Below are 14,147 nucleotides of genomic sequence, written 5' to 3'. Positions count from 1 at the left end.
TGAAGCCATTAATATCAACTATAGAACAGAACCAATGGAAGATGAGCAGAACTTGGTGAGTGTTGGGACGCAGGTAAGTGTTTTGAATAAGTTCAACTTTGTGAAGGTCAGAAGATGATGGGTGGTCAGTCAGAACAACAGTGGAATTGGAAAAGATGAATCTGGAGGTAACAAAGGCATTGTTTCTACACAGCAAGTAGTTATCACTCAATAGAACGCTCCTGCAGGAAGAAATTTATTTTCACTAGCATTTGGAAGGGTCTAGGCCCGAAACGTCAGCTTTTGTGCTCCTGAGATGCTGCTTGGCCTGCTGTGTTCATCCAGCCTCACATTTTATTATCTTGGAATTCTCCAGCATCTGCAGTTCCCATTATCTCTAACATTTATGACTGCCTCCTCCTCAGCATTTTTGCTAAAAAGTGACAGAATTGCGAGGGAACTTGGGTCACATCTGAAAATGTTAAGAAGTGAACTTTGAAATAAATTTGAAAGGGAAATGGTTGAAAAGCAGGTGGTTGAAAGGCAATGAAATGTCAACAGTCAATATCAAAAGTTGGGTCACAGCATGCTGCTCCTCTGAAGGGTTTCCAATATTTCAACATGATATGATATTGCACGACATTTCCTACAGTCCAAGTAGGAAGACAAATGAATAATCATCTATATAAAGATAATTTTTATTTGGTTCCAAGTCTCATATTATTGTTAAAGCAATGAATTTTTTTTTAAAAGGCAACATTTAAAAATAATTGCATCAAAATACAATAAGTAGCTATCAGTAAATGACAAAGCAAAAATTGCTTAATACTTGTAAGGTATATAATGTCTAAAGCTAGAATTGTCAGTAATTTTTCATTGGAAATATTAAATTATCTCTATTTTTATTTGAGATTTTGCCTGGTCATGTACATTACTGTAAAAGCTTGGTTCTCTGAAAAATGTGTTGTCACATTACGTCAATGACCTTTGAGGAGAATGTTTTTATTACGCAATGGTTCTGCCAACTTGCCTGTAAAATGTACTGCCTGAAAAGGGAGTGGTGGGGTGGAGAGAGAGAGAGAGAGAGAGAGAGAGAGAGAGAGAGAGAGAGAGAGAAATGAAGGCTTGAGTAAATGCTCAGGGACAATTGTAAAGTTCCACATAGGGACAGAGTTGGAGGGGGGAGGGATGTCAGACTAATTGGATGGCTCTTTCACAGAGCTAGTTCAGGTACATTAAGCCAATGGACTCCTCCTGTGTACTGACAGACCTATAAATTCACCCTACCCAGAAGGGTTGCTCTCCAGTGAAATCAACGTCCTTGGTGAGGATTCAAGAAGCTATCATTGCATTCTGACCAGCAATAGATATATGTCTTCCACACAGAAAAACCTTAACTGCAAAAATAAGGCAGCATGTTTCCAGCGCAATGCATACGGATAGCTTAAAACATCATGACCGATATTCAAAATCATTCCAAATAATATTACAGATTATGAAAGCATGTTTTTAAAAAGTCATTTCTAAAATGACTGTAACAAACTGCTAAATGAAACGCGTATTGCCAATTTTGTTACTGCTTACTAACAACAGTTTACTTGTCCCTTTGAGACCCCGAGAGTGAAACTGTCTTCACTCCTTTGCTATCTAAAGACTAGAATCTGGAACACAAGAGGTTCATTTAAACTCTGTTGTTTAATTACAGCAACCAGGGTTTCTTGGTTAACATATCACCCCCATATACATTATTATACATTTTATCTCATTATTAATTCTCTGGGAGTAAAGATTAAATTTTCAGGAGAACACAAATCATATTTGTTGAAGCAATTAAACTGTATCAGGACATCAGGCAGAACAAAGGGAGCGTGAATAAGTTATGCTTTCATTGAGAGGAAATGCATGCCTTACCTTTAAAATGAAATGAAAGGCCATTGGATTGTAAAGTGCTAATTCAATAAATCTTAGATTCTTCAGCAAATGAAGACAAGTTACCAAGCTCTAACAGGGATTAAAATCACGATCTTCAGGGATTAAAATGTGACATCACCGTTCTCCAACAAAAAGGAGAACGTGAACAAACGCAGGACTACAGATTTGTTATAATGTTGCGCTACAGATTTCTTATACAATCCACTTCAAGTGTGCATCATTTTGATAAAACTTGCATTCTTTGAATTACAGGAAGAGGAGTAGGAGGCCATATGGGCCTCAGAGCCTGCTCTGTCATTCAAATGATCAAGGTGATCATCCAGTACCTTGACCCTGCTTTCTCCCCATACCCTTTGGACAGCCCCTACAACCTTTTAAAAAAAATACCTAATTCCTACTAGAAAGCTTTCAATCTTTTGGACTCAACTATGTTCTGTGACAGAATTTTGCAGGCTCTCCACAGTCTAGGTGAAGGAATTCCTCATAACCGGGTCCTAAATAGCCAGCCCCGTATCTTTAGACCATGACCCCTGGTCTGGACTCCCCAGTCGGTCATCGGGAACATCCTAATTATGGCACAGAAAAAAGTTACACACTTGACAACAAAGTATCTGAAAGAAAGAAGTGCCTGAAATTTAAGAACTGATTGTCCTGTTTAGTAGAGTATCTGAAGAAAACCTGACTTCAAAATCAGATTATGACACCACTTTAAATAGTTAAATTACCCGCACTGTTCACCAAAACGAAGTTGCAATCCAGTTTCAAGAGTTCAACACAAATTTTTTTTTGAGCATTCAGTTGTACTGTACATTGTTGCATTCTACAAAGTTTCATCGAGCATTAAAACAACTTCCCAACCACTCTAAACACCTTTTCTCAAATACTCATCACATTGAACTATGGGTAACAAATTGTACGATTTACAGTTCTCAGGCAATATAAGAGGTACTTTTTGATTAAGATGCCAAAGTTCTTCAAACAATATGTGGCAAAAAGAAGTACAAAGGTGCCTTGAAATACTCTCAGAAATCATTAACAAGTTTCCAAATAAGCAACACGAACTGAAAGGCAACTGCATAAGGAACAGTTTAAATTTGGTGTGCGCTGAAGAAAAACAAAATCACTTGAACAAGTTCTTCAGTCCTTCTTAGTTCTTAAAACTGTCTTTTTACACTCCAACTGCAAATATTTTGTCTGTTGATTTCAGATAAGGACAAAGTAATGACAAGGTTTTCTTGCTGGATTGGCTCTTTCCGTGCTTGATGAATAACATAAATAATTACTTCAGTAAATTCTCTGTCCAGGATAACCATAAAGTGATGCTTTCTGCAATAGGAACCCACAACACTTGGGCTACACAATATATTTTTCCTTCCATCCAGCCCAGTTGAACTGAATTGGCTTTAGAAAGGGCTGTAATTTCCTATTAAATTTCTTGACCTTACCATTCTCCATCAGTGGCAAGAGACAACTGCTTTCAGGAATTTTGATCCAGTGGCAATGAAGGAAATGGAAGCTTGTGTCCAAGTTAGGATGATAATGTGACACGGGGTGTGCCTTTGGGAGGTGACTTTACCCCTTGGACAATGATGCTCTTGTCCTCCTCAGCAGTAGTGTTCATGAGGCTGGGAGATGGTAAAGTTACTGCACTGCAGCCAGCAGACCACACTGTGGACATGGTTTATTAGTGGTGGATGTAGGGCTCAATGCAGAGTGCTGGTCAAATAAGCTGTTTTGCCTTGGAGAGTGGCAAGCTTCTTCATTGCTGTGACCAGTTGTGTTTTCCAGCAACATCTCGACTTGTGAATGCAAAAGAGGAATTTAGGGGTTAGGAATGTTAGGCATTCATTTAAATATCCAACTCCTGAACTGCTCTTGCAGCCACATTGTTGGTACAGCTGGTCCAATTAAGTTTCGGGTGAATGGTACACTCCAGAAGGTTGAGAATCACCCTGATGAGAATTGCTGTTCTCTGCCACTTGTCAACCCAATCTTAACATTTACAGGTCCTGCCGAAGGCTTGCATATATCTTCTGAGTCTCTGCATCAAGTGCATTCAAATTTTCAAAAGAAAAATTATGAACAAGGAATGGGAGGTGATGTTGTTAGAATACAAAAAACAACACAGGACTGAGTTGACTATTCAGCTCTTTGATCCTGTCCTACCATCCACAAAAATCATGATCTCCTACCTGAATTTCATCTTCCCATATATCCCATGTCCTTCAAATCCCTTCAAATCTACCAATGTGTCTTGAACATCTTCAATTCAGCATCTGCAGGCTTCTGGTGCAGACAATTCTGACAATTCACAACCTTTCAAGGGAAGACGTTTCTTTTATCTCTGTCCTAAAAGACCAAACATTCATTTCTAGACTGTGATTGTGCGTCAGAGCCTCCATGAAAATGTAGAGCCTCACTCAGAAATGATATTTCTAAATCAATCTCAAGACCAGGAGAGCCAAGCTGCATTCAAAACACAGTCACTTAATCATTCATCAGGTGGTTATAGATAATTGTTTTGGAATGGAAATGGCCTTTTATCAAAGTCAAGTTAACAAATATGGGCAGGTGGATTGGCCATGCTGAATTGCCTGTAGTGTTCAGGGACGCATAGATTAGGTGGATTATAGGGGGATGGGTCTGTGTGGGATACTCCAAGGGTCGGTGTGGACTTGTTGGGCCAAAGGACCTCTTTCCACACTGTAGGGATTCCGCACGTGCGAGAAAATATTAATTTCCACAGAAATATATTACAAACTCTCCTTTGTATTTCTCAGTGCAATAGTCTGATGTGAATTATACAGAAATAAACAAATGGGAGAGTTGTTGGAATAGTTACTAGGAAAAAAATGGAATTGTTTGAACTCACAGTATTGCAAAATGATTCACAGTAAACAATACTGTTAGGAGTGTCGTCACTGTTACAACATCGACTGGGCTGAATTTACGGCGTTCTGGTTATTCAGATCTGAACAACTCTTACAATATGCATGTGTGGACTGTAATCTAAATGATACACACCACAACCCAGATGAATATCAGTAGAGAAATGCCTTGTGCTATCATGCAGATTTCTCAAGTCTTTGAGAAAATAGACCAAAAGGTGAAGCCATTTCAGCACATCGCATCTGAAGAGGAAGATCAATCACATGATGATTTTGTGAAGTGCACCACCAAATACACCTACAGCTGTATCCATGACTCATACTAGGTAATGATAGATGCCACTGTTTTCTGCTCAGCTGCTTTTTTGCATGCTAACCAACATATCATACGTTGTCTCAGTTCCTTAAACAAAAATCCTTAAGCCAAACACTTACCATTCAAATCCCAATGTAACTGGCTCACAAACATCAGTCTCTTGTTTCCAGTATTTACGATTTCATTATAAATCATGATATCCAGCACCACTGATATTTCATGATCATTACTGGAGGAAGTATTTCAACTAATACCAAAAAGATTTGCTACTGACAATCTCTCTTTCCTCCACCCCTCAGAGGAAACCATGATTGGTTTGTTTTGAAGGCACGTATTTATGTAGAAAGTGTTAAGGCAAATAGTCCCACGTCTTTCAATCCAGCCCCTGGAATTACACAGCAACTGCGCCAATATGACTAGTTCCTTGCTCTTACAGTGCAGCCCACTCAAGGAAACAGATCCATGTGACAATGTGTAAGGGAAAAAAACACTGATGTTTTCAACCCATCAGCTGCAACTGTAAGTTATTTTACTAGATTATTAATGTTAAAAATGTATGAATATTTACCAAAGTGAATTAGAAAGCTTAATACTACATATTGCTTTGGTGGGATATGCTGTACAAGTACCATTTGATTACTGTTGATCATCTGCTATGTTGTACTTTTGGTAAGGAGTGAAAATTTGTACGTGAAACTGGCAAATAGGAGTACCCCACAGAAAAGGTTTAGCAGAAGTTAATATTGCAAAACAAAAAGAAAAATACAGTGGATGCTGGAATTTCTAGGCATAAACTGAGAATGTTGGAAATAAGTAGCAGGTCCAGCAGCATGTGTGGAGAGAGAAGCAGAGTAAATGTTTCAGGCTGAGGTTTGATACACGATCACCGAAAGTTTGCTTCTGCCTCTCCACGGATGCAGGCAGGTCAGAGGACCTCCAACATTTTCTATTACTACAAGTGTTTAAAAATAACAGTTCGCCTTTATCTACTGTAATCATTCCCCAAGGCATTCTATAGGAGCATCAGTCACAATGTTGCGCCACATCACACAAGTCGGTATTAGAGTAAATGTCTGAAAGTGTGGCCCAGAGGTAGGATTTATCAGTAGCGTACTTAAATGTGGTGAGGCAGAGATAGAATGTAGACTCATGGACTCGAACAACTTGACCAAATATAAAGAACTACAAGTAAAATGGTCAACCCATGCTGAGCCTGGAAGATGCAGAAACTGGCCTAAGAATGGAATGTACTGAAACTGCAGCATGAGGAAACTGCAGAATGAACAGAGTTGGAACAAACCAGCTGACGATGAGCAAGTATCAGGAGAGGATCTTGGAAATAGGATTTCACCCCTGACCAAAAAACAAGAAGTTGATGATGAGAACCTAGCTCTCTGAAAATGAGCTGAGTCACAGATCCATGACAAATCAGAAACCCCGAAGGAAAAACCGATCAACTTGCATCTTAACAGAATTGGTACAGAACACAATCTAAGTGCAAGTGCTTGTAATATCCATTTGCTTGAATAAACTATAAAACTCAGCCTTGTATTAATCTGCATGAGCAAGTGTCATTTGGAAAGGCACAAACAGAGAGAGATAAGAAGAGTGGTTTAGGAAGGGAGCTCCTGATCTTAGGACCCAGGTAGCTAGGAGATAAGACACCACTGATGAGATGAGTTGGGATGAACAATTGTACGAGTGTGTACAATTTCAGAGGTTTGTACAAGGTTACAGAAATAACAAGAGGTGAGTCATGGAGGGACTTGTAGAAAAGAATTTGACTTTTAATAGAGAGGTTTGTCATACAGGGAACCATTGTAAGAACCAAGATGGGCGAGCAAATTCTACTTGGGTAGCAGAACTATGGGAGCATGAACACAAACAGAACATTGGAGTCCCAGAGCTCTCTCAGCACATTCAAACTGTTTAACTGACATTTGAATTGGTGGTTATCTTTCAAGTTCTCAAAAACTCTCCTCTTTGAAATCCTCCTCTATGATGGGTAACAATTTAGGACTGGTTTAAAAACTTCACAAAAACAGATTAAACAGAAAACAATCTTTGAAATTCAAAAGGCAATTTATAGATCTTATAACAATAAAAACATTCATCAAACATTTGTGCAAATTGCTTTCAGGTGAAAATTCGTGCATGTTGTGTTTGCATGTGAAATGAAAGCTGACACAGAAGCTAGGGTGTAAAAATAGGCCGATCAGCCAACCAGTCTATGCTGGTGTTTATATTCATGGAAATATTTTCTCATCCAACTTTACCTCGTGATACTGGCTTTACCTTCTATTATTTCCTTCTTTGTGTCCTTAGCCAGATTGCCCATAAATGTATACCATATACCACACACTACAGTTTTCACCCCCAGCACTCCCTGTGATAGTGAGTTCCACATTCTCAATTCTCCCTAGAAGACATATCTCCGGAATTCACTAACCTATTGTCTATGTCTATCTTTTTTAAAATTAAGACCTTGATCAACTTTTACACCTTCTAGAGAGAAGAGCACTAGCTTGTTTGGTTTTGTGTCATGGCAAATCTGAAATTCTTGAGAAACATTAAGAGCTTTTAAACCATAGTCAGGAAATGTAGTTCAGTGACTGAAACAAGTTTAGCCAGGTGGATCTCATAGAATAAGTTCCCCAATTGGGGCTGTTAATCTGGTCCAAGCAAGGACCCCTGGCTGACAGATGTAAACAGGAGAATCAGAGATTCCATTCACTCAGAACTGACTCTGATGAAGCCGGACCAGCATCAAGTACGATGCATATGTAAATAAACAGCGAGTTTGGGATGGGATACTGGGGTCTGCAGTGTTCCTTCCTGTAACAAATTACCTTTCTTTTTAATAAGGAAAACAAATCATTTTGAAGCAAAAAGAAATGACATTTGACTGAATACCATGCAAATACACAAATTAATTGTCATCATTGATACTAACAAGCTTTTGTTAGTGTTCGAGTGTAAATCAAATATTTACACTTCTTTCCTTCCTCTGAGCAAGATGGCTGACATTAAAGCAACACAATACAGCTTTTGCCCACTGTCTCATCTCTCCTGTTTACAACAGTTGCAGTTGTATAGTGCCTTAAACCCAGTGAAGTATTCCACAGGATGGTTTTAGTGACCAAAATGCAAGAAACCTGTCAAAGGGAAAGCTGCTGCCACGTAATAACTGTCCAGTGGTGCCTGTTATCATAAAATTATTTGAAACAATTTGTATAAATGCAGGATTGCAAAAAAAACCTGGGAGATGTCATTGTGGTTCAACTTGGTAAGTAATCTGTCTCTGAATCAGAAAATTAACCACTTCCCACTCCAGGAACTTGCATACAGTATCTGGACTAACACTCCACTGTCAGTCTTGAGGAAGCGCTGCAGTATTAGAGGTGCCATCCTTCAGATGAAAAATTAAATCAAGGGTCATCTAGCTTAAGTGGACAAAGATCCTGTGGGCACAAACATACACAACCAGTGGTGTTCTCCAATGTACCCATCAACGTCACTCAAACAGATAATAAAATGCATGATTTGCTCTTTATCACTCATTGTTGTTTGTGGGTGTTTAATTGCTCTTCATAAGTTCTACAATACAACTATGACAGTGCTTCAAAGAGTAACTGTGAACCTTTACTGAATATTCTGCGTCGTATCATATATGGGTCATGTGACTGTCATTGTAACCTTGAATGTCTCTAGTCAACTCCTTTGGTTATGTGGGACTTGTGTTGAACCAGGCATGTGGAATATTAATAGGCAGGATGACACTTACAGGCACCTCACAGGTTTCAAATTTCACTGGATGGGGGCTTGGGCTTCTGTAAAGGAATAAAACTCTTTCAGTTTATTGCAGAATCCCAAGGTACAGGAGTTGCCTTTCAGCCCATTGTATGGGGGCTCTGAAACAGCGTTCCCAATAGCCCACTCATCTGCTCCTCCCTCCACTTCATAGAGTCATACAGCACAGAAACAGACCCTTCCATCCAACCAGTCCATGGCAACAATAATCCCACCTGCCTGCGCCTGGGCCATATCCTCCAAACCTTTAAGTACTTATCCAAATGTCTTAAACCTTGTGGAATTCATTCAACAATTTACATATATAAATCCTTTTTGGAAGTATTCAAATTCCCTTTCAGGCAGCACATTTCAGATCATTACAATTTGTTAAAATTCTCACTTTCTCCTCTTACTGCAAATGATTTAATGGCATTTTATGGATTCAGATGCTATAGTAACAAATTTAAGTGCAATGACACACGTGTCTTTGGGTCATGGAGTTATAACTCCAAATCAGATCTAAATTTTTTGTTTAAGAATGATACACTATTTAAGCTTTTCTCGCAGAAAACAAAATGTACTGTCAGATTGCACTTTTTGTAATGAAATGAATTGTTTTATTTGTAAAATGGATCTAGGAACTGTTTCAAATACCACACTCTCAATGTAGAGTCTTAACATAGCCAAACTCATCTAAGACAAAGAAAGTGGGGAAAGAGATGCATTGCAACTCTGACAAGGTAAAACACACTTCATACAATCATAGCATCTCCAGAGTGTGGAAACAGGCTCTTCAGCCCAACAAATCCACACCGATCCTTGGCTATCCCACCCAGATCCATTCTCCTATAACCCACCTAAGCGACACATCCCTAAACTCTACGGGCAATTTAGCATGACCAAACCACTGCACATCTTTGGACTGTGGGAGGAAACCAGAGCACCCGGAAGAAATCCACGCAGACATGGGGAGAATGTGCAAACTCCACATAGACAGTCACCCGACGGTGGAATCGAACCCAGGTCCCTGGTGCTGTGAGGCAGCAGTGCTAACCACTGAGCCACTGTGCCACCCACACTTGAAAGAGAAAATTTGACAGTCCAGTTCTAGTGCATTTCAAGATTCAATGACATCTCAAAGTACCTTGCAACCAATGACTGTTTCAGAGATATTGGGAACTGCCTTCCTGCTCCTCTGATGCTGCTTGGCCTGCTGTGTTCATCCAGCTCTACATCTTGTTATTTCTTACAACCAATGGTCTTTTAAGATGTGGTCACTATTGTGGTGAAAGAAACTGAACGTAGCTCGCTCGCAAAAAGACTACTGTGATGAACAACCTGTTGATCTGTCTTTGTGATGCTAATTAAGGGTTAAGTATTCAGACAGGAAACCAAGGTAAATGCCACTATTTTTTAAAAACACAGCCATGAGATCCTTTACGTCCACTGGAAGAGAAGGCAGGGCCTTGGTTTAATATACTACCGAAAGACGCACCTCTGACTGTGCAGCACTCAGTCAATATTACAGAGGATCAGCCTTGATTGTTATGGTGAAGTGCTGGAATTGAACTTGGACCAACAACCTTCTGACTCAGAGGCAAGAGTGCCAACAATTGTGCCAGGCTGGGGATCAACTATGTACATTAGAATTTATTTTAAAAATCCATCGTATAATTTTCAGATCATTAAGCATTATTAATGATTATTAATGATTTACTACAGAAATCGACTTTGGTCATCAACCACACACTTGCAGTTGTAACAAAGGTGAACAATCTGACGTACGCTGTAAGAATTTATCCAGATTTTACTGATCATCATAGCAACATCACAGAATGGTAAAGGCAGTTACTGGAATGATAATGAACAGTAAGAGGCCAGTCATCGTGTCACTGTTGTCTCTTTGAAACAGCCACGCAATTAGTCTCACTTCTCTGTTCTTATCTCATATCCCACAAATGTTACCACTCAAACTATATATCCATTGCTAATTAAAAGTGGATTCAAACAGATTTGAAGTAAATGTCTCAAGCAGCATATTCTAGATTGTAAAACTCATCATACACAATAAATTCTCAACTCCTCACTTGCTCTTTTTCCAAAAACCTCAAATCCTTGATGCCTTGTTACAATTCTCCTCACCTCACCTGAAAAAAATTCCTCATCCTGCAAAAACATCCTACCAAGTGAGATGTGTTCTCATGTACAAAACATCTGGGGATAAGGTATGTAGACATCAGTCTGTTGCAGTAGACTTAATTTGTGTAAATCACTGAAGCTGCTGCAGAAAATAAGAGTTCATATTACACCATAAATAGAAGCACCTTGGAAAGTACTGAGCATGAGAGGGAACTTGTGCGCATAGCCACAAATACCTGAAGGTCAGACGACAGGTAGATAAGGTGGGTAGGAAAGAACATGGGACACTTGCTTCAATGAGCTGAGGCACAGAACAAAAGCAGAGAGGTTACTCTGGAACTATAGGAAATGCTGGTGAGCCCATAACTGGAGTACTGAGTGCAGTTCTGGTTACGTTAAAGGAAGGATGTGATTGCAATAGATAGGATGCAGACCAGGGTGCTGCATGGGTTGAATGGTGTGATCTATGAGGAATGATTGGATAGGCTAGGGTTGTTTTCTTTGGTTGCTTGGTATAGAGGTAGAAGGCAAAGGGGAGAGTTGAAGAGAAATATTTTCACCAAGAATGTGGCGGGAGTCTGGAACTCAGCACAAAACAGTAGTGGATTCGGAGGCTTTTGAAGCTTTTAACCCGTATTTAGATATTCACTTGCCTTGAGTAGCCTCCAGGGCTACAGTCCAAGTGCTGGAAAATGGGATGAGTGTAGTCAGAACACCGTTGACCAGCATGGACACAATAGGCTATAGAAACATCTAGAGAATCTATAATAATGCCTTACAATAGAGGTTAGTGAAAGAGGCAGCAAGTGAATGGGAGATGTGATTGGGAAGGTGCGGGGGTGGTGGAGTGGGGGTAGGGTAAGAGGAGTGTGGGGGGGTTCGGAATGCAGAGACAGCGAAACTAGAGAGTCAGAAGATTAACATTCCCATCGCCTGGAAATGGTGAGTACTATGGTCTAATTACTGATTTATGATGCATTTACTGGTCTATAAATTCTTTGTTGTTTTTGTACTTGATGCCTTCACTTATAAAGCTAGGAATCCCATACATTTTATTGATTTGGTGTTAACCTCTGGCCACATCAGGTTCCTGGAAAAATTATGGAAATTTAAACCTTACCACCTTGGGTACAAGAAAGTACACATTAGTGGAACACAACCAATATAAATAAAATGTTTTCAGAAAATGGTAGGAAGCTTCCAGGATTATTCCCGATGGTGAGGGAAGAATGGGGATTAAGAGAGGCCCCTGTGGGAAACCAGTGCAGCCCTCAGAGATGAAAGCAACTTATTGATTGGTGGAAAAGGTATAATTAAAATAGAATATTGTCACAATGATGTAAAAATAACAACCCTGCTGTCACCTTGCAAGAAATGTTCTAATATCCTGGGTTTTTGCAAACAGAAACAGTCCTAGTGTTGCTGTCATCTCAAACAAGATGTTCAAATCTATAAGAAGGGAGAATTAATGTGACTTCAGTAAAATACTGGGATGAGTGTTCACTGATCTCAACCCATCTGCAAGAGTGTAGTTTTTGTTAAGGAATGGGGAATGTATTTTTAAATTTTCAAATCAAAATTTGAAACTCAAAAGACAGTTGTTGATTGGGTTGAAAAGTGGTAAATAATCATCATACAATTCAAATGGCAGGCAATGGCTGTCTCTAAGAAGAGACAATCTAATCACCTCTTCTTGAATCCATCCATCACTAAATCCTCCACTATAAACATCCTGGGGAAGGTTACCATTGACCAGAAACTAAACTGGATAAGCGAATGACATAAGCCAGGACAGGCTTGCTGAAAGAAGACAGAGGGTGGTAGTTGATGGGAAATGTTCATCCTGGAGACCAGCTACTAGTGGTGTACCGCAAGGGTCGGTGTTGGGTCCACTGCTGTTTGTCATTTTTATAAATGACCTGGATGAGAGCGTAGAAGGATGGGTTAGTAAATTTCCAGACGACACGAAGGTCGGTGGAGTTGTGGATAGTGACGAAGGATGCTGTAGGTTGCAGAGAGACATAGATAAGCTGCAGAGCTGGGCTGAGAGGTGGCAAATGGAGTTTAATGCGGACAAGTGTAAGGTGATGCACTTTGGTAGGAGTAACCGGAAGGCAAAGTACTGGGCTAATGGTAAGATTCTTAGCAGTGTAGATGAGCAGAGAGATCTCAGTGTCCGTGTTCACAGATCCCTGAAAGTTGCCACCCAGGTTGACAGGGCTGTTAAGAAGGCATACAGTGTTTTAGCTTTTATTAATAGAGGGATCGAGTTCCGGAACCAAGAGGTTATGCTGCAGCTGTACAAACCTCTGGTGCGGCCGCACTTGGAGTATTGTGTACAGTTCTGATCACCGCATTATAAGAAGGATGTGGAAGCTTTGGAAAGGGTGCAGGGGAGATTTACTAGGATGTTGCCTGGTATGGAGGGAAGGTCTTACGAGGAAAGGTTGTGGGACTTGAGGCTGTTTTCATTAGAGAGAAGAAGGTCGAGAGGTGACTTAATTGAAACATATAAAATAATCAGAGGGTTAGATAGGGTGGATAGGGAGAGCCTTTTTCCTAGGATGGTGACAGCGAGCAGGAGGGGGCATAGCTTTAAATTGAGGGGTGAAAGATATAGGACAGATGTCAGAGGTAGTTTCTTTACTCAGAGAGTAGTAAGGGAATGGAACGCTTTGCCTGCAACGGTAGTAGATTCACCAACTTTAGGTACATTTAAGTCGTCATTGGACAAGCATATGGACGTACATGGAATAGTGTAGGTTAGATGGGCTTGAGATCGGTACCACAGGTCAGCACAACATCGAGGGCCGAAGGGCCTGTACTGTGCTGTAATGTTCTATGACAGAATACTCCCCAAATGCCTGAATGAATGCAGCTCCAACACTCAGGGCTACTTCATCCTGGATGGTGTCAAGCTTCTTGTGATGGGCACCATCTCCACAAACATTCACTCCCTTCACCACTGACCCAGCAGCAACATGCATCACCTACAAAAACGTGCTGCAGAAATTCTTTAAATATCCATATATAGCATCTTCCAAATCCGCAACCATTTCCTTCCAGAAGAACAAGGGCAGCAGACAGAAGACAGGCCAATC

At 40.1% G+C, this 14,147-nt stretch overlaps 1 protein-coding gene across 18 annotated transcripts in view; it reads right to left on the bottom strand.

Moving 5' to 3' along the window:
* Positions 1-14,147, bottom strand: part of LOC125450665 (phosphatidylinositol 4-phosphate 5-kinase type-1 beta-like) — a 144,423-nt gene that overhangs the window by 66,109 nt on the left and 64,167 nt on the right. Inside the window, exon 1 of one of the 18 annotated variants that reach the window (XM_048526693.2) lies at positions 5,235-5,517. The exons of 16 other annotated variants lie outside the window; for them this stretch is intronic. The gene's annotated coding sequence lies outside the window, so the exon portion shown is untranslated. Of the gene's footprint in view, positions 1-2,636; positions 2,728-5,234; positions 5,518-14,147 lie in introns of those variants that run through there. One more of the 18 variants, XM_048526694.2, reaches the window with a different exon arrangement.

Source organism: Stegostoma tigrinum, chromosome 3, assembly GCF_030684315.1.
Source record: "Stegostoma tigrinum isolate sSteTig4 chromosome 3, sSteTig4.hap1, whole genome shotgun sequence".
Taxonomy (NCBI): Eukaryota; Metazoa; Chordata; class Chondrichthyes; order Orectolobiformes; family Stegostomatidae; genus Stegostoma; species Stegostoma tigrinum.
Note: the sequence above shows the minus strand (reverse complement) of the source record. Positions and strands in the feature narration are given on the sequence as shown.